Here is a 6,974-nt window from a genome sequence, read left to right as displayed (position 1 = left end):
GATAAAGAGAGACAGAAGACTGTTCTTCCGAAACTCCAAAGACCACGCCCTACATCCTTTGTTATCTATTGCCAAGTATTTTGAAACTGTTTAACAAATTGACGCGTGAATAAAACGCTTATTGTGCTACTGTCAATGACTGTTTTGATACTTACGATACAGTTACTTAAGGACGGAGTGTGAAACGCTTACAGTGGTGTCAGAAGTGGGATACTGTCATTTGATACAAGATGACGCAACCAGTAACTGTGCAAGATATGATAACGCAGCTGGCAGAAGGTCAGAGACATTTACAGTTAGTGTTTGAAGAACAGAATAGGAATGCCCAAAAAGAAAGAGAGTCGTTTCAAGAGGCTTTGAAAGAGCAAGCAATATTGTCGACAAGTAACCAAAAAGTCCAAGATACAGCTATTCTCTGCCTTACAGATGTAATTTCTAGTGCCCGTGTCCACCCTAACATCCCTGGCAGTGTATTGCAAAAGTTCCAAGAGGGAGAAGATCCGGACTTCTTCTTTACCAATTTTGAAAGAGTTGCTACCACAGTCACTTGGCCTGCAGACAGGTGGGGACAATATGTAGCGCCGTTATTATCTGGAGAACTGCAGGCGGCGTACCAAGCGGCTAACCCAGCTGGAGTAACTCCTTATCCCGAGATAAAAAAGGCAATTCTCGAAACATTAGGGTGTGACCAAGAGTATTATAGGGCACGCTTTCGCAAAAAAAAATACGTTACAGGTGATATTCCCGAGCATTGTTTTACAGGGTCAGAGACTTGGGGAACAGGTGGCTACAGCCTCATACGGCCACCATGGAAGAGGTTACGGAACACATTTTTCTAGAACAGTATTTGGATGCTTTACCTACCAATACTAGAGCATGGTTAAAACAACATCCTGGTCTAACGTCCCAATCTGCTATTGAACTAGCCTGTGCTCACCATAGGTCCCCTGACTTCAAAGCTCCTACGGGGAGAACCCCCATTGTATTTACTAAACCTGCACCCCGAGTTTCCAATGACAGTGTCGAAAAACGCCCTTTTCCTACCCCGAAACCCAACCCAAAGCCCTTTCCAAAAATCAACTCCCCTGTTCAGGTGGGGCCTCAATGTTTTAGATGTGCAGAGTGGGGAAACATCTCACGAAATTGTCCATTGAACAATGACGGCTCTGAACCAATGGAAGTGGGTTGGTCACTAGGGCGAGTTTTGGTTACAGGTCTGTGCAGGAAAACATACAAGAAAGCCATCCGACTAAATGGGAAACCTATTGAAGCTTTATTAGATACAGGATGTCACCATACGGTAGTAGTGCAAGACCTGGTACCCCTGAACTCTCTATGTGAAGGAGAAACCGTGCTAGTTTCCTGTGTTCATGGAGACGTTAAGGAATATCCTTTAGCAGAAGTCTTACTGGAAATAGACGGGTATCCCCAAGTCCGGAGAGTAGGGGTAGTTCCCCGACTTCCTGAAAATATTTTGTTGGGAACAGATTTGCCTAAATTTCATGATTACTTGATGGAGGCCTCGGAGCAAGAAGCCAGAGCAGAGTGGTTACAGGAGGCTCCCTTTTCTAACGAAAACCTAGTACAACCCAGAGTCCGAGAACATAAGTCGAAAAATGAGAAAAGAAGGGACAAAGAGAAGTATACCAGTGCCTGTCAATCTTTTGCTTCATGTTTACTTTCTTCCCCAGAGCATGGCGATACTCCTGCACGAAGTTTTCGTGCAGCTCAGAAAGATGACAGCACCCTCACAAATGCCTGGAATCAAGTGCAAGAGAATGACTCAGAGAAGGTAGGACCCTATTTCTGTATAAAACAAGGATTGCTGTATCGAGTAAGTGAAGGGGCAAATGGAAGGGTAGAACAGTTGCTGGTCCCAGTAGCCTTTCGAGAACAAGCTTTGCAATTACCACACAACCAGACGGGTGGGGGTCACTACGGGCAGGAATTAACTCTGAAGTATTTACTGGATTGTTTTTACTGGCCGGGAGTGTATAGAGAAACTGCGAGGTTTTGTACCACCTGTCCAAAGTGTCCGTTGTTAAATCCCTCCAAAGATAAAGTACCCCTCTGTCCTTTACCCATTATTGATGTTCCATTTCAACGTGTAGGGGTGGATCTGGTAGGTCCATTAATTCCCTCAGCCAGGGGGTATCAGTATATATTAGTACTAGTGGACTATGCAACAAGATATCCGGAGGCTATACCTCTAACAAGCATGACTACCCTAACTGTGGCTCAAGCTATGATATCCTTCTTCTCCCGAGTAGGATTTCCGTTAGAGCTTTTGACAGACCAAGGAACTCCTTTTATGTCGAAACTCATGAAGGTAGTATGTTCGCTTTTGGGGGTCCAACAGATTAGAACGGCAGTCTGTCATCTACAACTGACGGTTTAGTGGAAAGGTATAACCGAACGATTAAAACCATCCTGAAGAAACTGATAAGCGAGACAGGAAAGGATTGGGATAGGAAGTTACCCCTTGTACTCTTTGCTATTAGGACACATGAACAAAAATCCACTGGATTCTCCCCATTCGAGTTGCTATTTGGAAGAAAACCCCGTACCTTGCTTGATATGGCTGCTGAGCAGTGGACGGAGGAAGAGGATGAAGGTAAACCGCTGTTAGGATATATGCAGACCCTTAAAGAAACCTTAGCCACCCTATGGGATACTGTCCACCAAAACATGGACAAAGCACAAAGTAGACGAAAAGAGCAATATGACAAGAAAAGTCAGTTGAGGGAGTTGAGGGTTGGAGACAAGGTATTGATTTTACTTCCCTCCTCTGATAAGAAATTGTTGGCTACATGGCAAGGACCATATACCATTACTCAGAAAGTTACACCTGTCTCATACAGAGTAGCAGTACCACACACTAACAAGGTGGGACAAACGTACCACAGTAACTTGTTAAAGAAGTGGGAGGGACCAAACACAGGATCCAAAAGGGGCCGAGGTAGTCCAATCCATAAATCATGTAACCATCACACCACTAGAGTTACCCCAGGAGCTGGGGAGGAGCGAACAGGAGGAACGGCCAGCTATGGGTCCCCGATTGTCTGTGGAGGAAAAACGTCAGTTAGAGCGACTGCTTGACCAATACTCTACCCTTAGTTCAGGAAAACCGGGGAAAACATCCCTAGTAGCCCACGATATTGTTACCCCACTGGGAAGAGTGGTGAATGTGAGACCCTATCGCATACCTGAAGCTAGGAGAGAGGCGGTAGAACAGGAAATAGAAAAGATGCTACAGGCAGATATAATTGAACCTTCCAAAAGTAACTGGCATTCCCCAGTCGTTTTAGTGCCGAAACCGGATGGCAGTATCCGTTTCTGCATTGACTTTCGCCAAGTAAATGCCAATTCTAAATTTGACAATTATCCAATGCCTAGAGTAGAAGAGCTAATTGAAAAACTAGGAGAGGCTAGGGTGATGTCCACCATTTACTTGACCAAGGGATATTGGCAAATACCCCTGACAGAGGCAGCTCAAGAGAAGACAGCCTTCTCTACACCCTCAGGGTTGTACCAATTCAAGGTAATGCCATTTGGGTTACATGGAGCACCGCCCACCTTTCAGAGACTAATGGACATTTTGCAAAAAACTCATCAAAATGATGCCGTTGCTTACCTAGATGACATTGTTGTGTATAGATAAACAACAATAAGGGAGTTGAACCTTATGAGTAAGTCCCAGCCTCAGTAGAGGGAAGGAAGGTAAGTGTGTTAACCACAAATCAAGAGGACGTCCTTTGTCCTTGAGAAGACCCCTCACTCACCAACCTAGTTGGTGACATGCTTCATCATCGGGGTCCCACCCGGATAGCCGAATGCCATTCAGGTGTGCTGCGATACCTGATTACAGTGGAGCTGGTTTAATTCTTTTATATGTGCAAAGAGGGAAAAGGTGTGTATTAAAAAGTATCCGATACTACCCACTCGCTGAGTTTATTCTGCAGTGTCTCGGGTACTATTAAAATAAGAGGCACCTGTTGCCCTGTTAGGTGGGCTGTCGGAGTAAAAACTAAAGGGATGTGAGTTAAAAAGGTCTACATGTTTCATCCTATGTGTAAATTTACAGGTTTTCGTCAGGACCAAGTGGAGTACCTGCGGGACGGTGTGCGCACGCTAAGGCGCACCCTATCCTCGTAGGTAACAAATGTAGAGTCTCAAAATGAGTCTCCAATCAAAAACGTAGGTTTCTTCCTGTGATTCCTGGGAAAAACCTGTGAAAAGAAAATGAGGGAAAAGGGTTGTGGATAACAAACGTACATGTATACTAGACATACACGTAACTAACACATGGTTGATAAATTGCTGATAAATCACACCATGATGAGTGCACCTCGATTCCAAGATGCTTTCTCAAAAAGACTAATTAAAATCGTCCTAGGGGTCCAGGACCATGTGATAGACTTGAAACCATCCACTGTATCATTGATACTCTAACCATATCAGCCTAGTGCCAAGCCGACCTAGTGAGATAGTACTTGCCACGCGGTAGCAAATAAATGTGGGTGTTGTGCCTCGGAAGCGAGGTAAAAGCAAGGTCGCTGTGAGCGTGATGGCGATCCTTGCGTGATTAAAAATACAAGTAGCATTATTCTTGACGTGTTGCACCGTTCAAGGAGACGAAACGAAGTAAAAGCAAGTTCGCTATGAGCGTGATGGCGAGCTTTGCGTGATTAAAATACAGATAGCATTATTCTGGACTTGTTGCACCATTCAAACAGACGAATAGAGCGCAGGTGTTGTGTATAGCCCTAATTGGAAAATCCATCTAGAACACCTACAGAATGTATTTGAGACCTTGTCGCAGGCAGGGTTAACTATGAATCCAAAGAAGACCACTCTGGGCACCCATAAAATAAACTATTTAGGTTACACCATCAGTGAAGGAACCCTAAAACCCCAAATTGATAAACTGGAAGCTATTAAAGATATTCCCAGACCAACCACCAGGAAAGAGGTACGAGCCTTCCTGGGGTTAGTCGGGTATTATCGAAGATTCATTCCTCAATTATCTGACGTGGCCAGCCCCCTCACGGACTTATTGAGAGGAAAACCTTCAAGAGCAAAAATCGGGTGGGGTCCAACGCAAGAGAAAAGCTTTGAAACCCTAAAGACTACACTTTGCAAGGCCCCGATTTTGACTTGCCCCGACTACAAAAAGACATTTGTGTTGCAAACAGACGCCTCAGATAAAGGACTGGGAGCTGTATTATCGCAACTAGATAATCAAGGACTACTTAAAGCAGTGTTGTTTCTGAGTTGCAAACTGTTTCAGAGGGAGAAATGCTATGCCACCATGGAAAAAGAATGTTTGGCCATCAAGTGGGCCATGGAATCCTTACAGTACTATTTGTTGGGGAGGACTTTCTTTTTAGTTACAGATCATGCTCCCCTAACCTGGTTAGCAACCAATAAGGAAACCAATGCTAAAGTACTAAGATGGTTTTTAGCCTTACAGCCTTTTTCATTTCAGACTCTGCACATGCCAGGAAAGTTCCATGGGAATGTAGATATCTCTCCAGATTTCCGACAGCTGAATGGCCCGATCGTCCATCTCCAGAAGAGAGGCAATGTGATAGAGAGCATCCTATCACCTGATCTGCCGGGAACTTCAAGATGGTGTCCAGTGGTCCACTCCAACCAGAAGAGTTGAGCAGTCTAGTCTGCGGCGCAAAGGAGGAGCAGGAGTCCGGACAGAAGCTAAAAGAGAGCCGTTGGCTCAGCTGTGGGCCGCCGGGTGATTGGAGATCCGGAGGAGGCGAGGCTGCAACGGACGGCTGCAGGAGAGGAGGCGACGCTACGCAGGACAGAGCATCGGACAGCGGAACACGAAGAACCGAAAAGGAGAATCCAGGAGCTGGAGACACGGACGAGGCTAAGCGGAGCGACGGAGCTGACCCACGGGACGTTTCCCCAACACACACCGCGCTCGTATCCGGCTGTCCCTCCAAGCAACAGGACACCGCGATACCCATTGCTACGGTCACCGGGGACCGTAGCCCCAGGCAAGTAACGTGGGGAGAACGGTGGAGGAGGAGGTTGGAGGGCACAGGACTGTTGGGCTTGTGGCATAAGTAAAGTGTTGCACGCTGCATGCGAAACACGCTTTCCTTTCCCTTCCCCATTCCTCACTACCTGACGCTTCCTCCTTAATAAAGATATCACGAGTCTCGGTGACCCCAAGTTCTTGGTGACGGGTGCGCGCATAGAGCTTTAAGAATATATACAGTTCGTGACGGTAGTGTTCCTCTGTTTGCCTTTTGGGGAGATGTCGGTACGAGTGTCCTACAGGGAAGAGTAACCAAGAGAAAGAGAGACCGAAGACTCTTCTTCCGAAACTCCAAAGACCACGCCCTACATCCTTTGTTATCTATTGCCAAGTATTTTGAAACTGTTTAACAAATTGACGCGTGAATAAAACGCTTTTTGTGCTACTGTCAATGACAGTTTTGATACTTGCGATAGTTACTTAAGGACGAAGTGTGAAACGCTTACAAATACATATTCAGTAAAGCTCACAACCAATGAGATAACACTTTTCCAGAAAGATATACAATCAGTAGGGACATATTTTAAAGAATGTAACATAAGGCCTGATTCTATGCCTTCGACTGAATCTCAACGACTACAGAGGATTTAACTCTATCCAACACAAACATAGTTAACCGAAATAAAGGAAAAAACTTGAGGGCGCATCCAATTACAGACTTAAGACCTAACCAGCTCAGCCCGCTTCTACCTCTAAGTAGGCAACAGCCAGAAATGACCTTGTCGGATCTTCTACCAGCAGTTACCCCTTACACGGTAATTCTGGCTAATGTACCTAGATTTTCGTCTCAGGCATTAGAACCCTGGGACGCGTCGAGAAATAAAGCTTTGCACTGGCTGGGTACAAAAACAGGTCTAACAGAGGCACTTTTTGCAGAATTTAAAATGGCAAGAAGAGTCAACTGGATTGG

General features: G+C 45.4%; 1 pseudogene; it reads left to right on the top strand.

Moving 5' to 3' along the window:
- The first annotated feature begins 230 nt into the window (after positions 1 to 230).
- LOC147673021 (uncharacterized) lies at positions 231 to 5,668 on the top strand (annotated as a pseudogene).
- Positions 5,669 to 6,974: the final 1,306 nt, after the last annotated feature.

This window comes from Lissotriton vulgaris, chromosome 12, assembly GCF_964263255.1.
Source record: "Lissotriton vulgaris chromosome 12, aLisVul1.2, whole genome shotgun sequence".
Classification (NCBI taxonomy): domain Eukaryota; kingdom Metazoa; phylum Chordata; class Amphibia; order Caudata; family Salamandridae; genus Lissotriton; species Lissotriton vulgaris.
The sequence above is the reverse complement of the archived record's forward strand: the minus strand, read 5'-3'. Positions and strand labels throughout refer to the sequence as shown.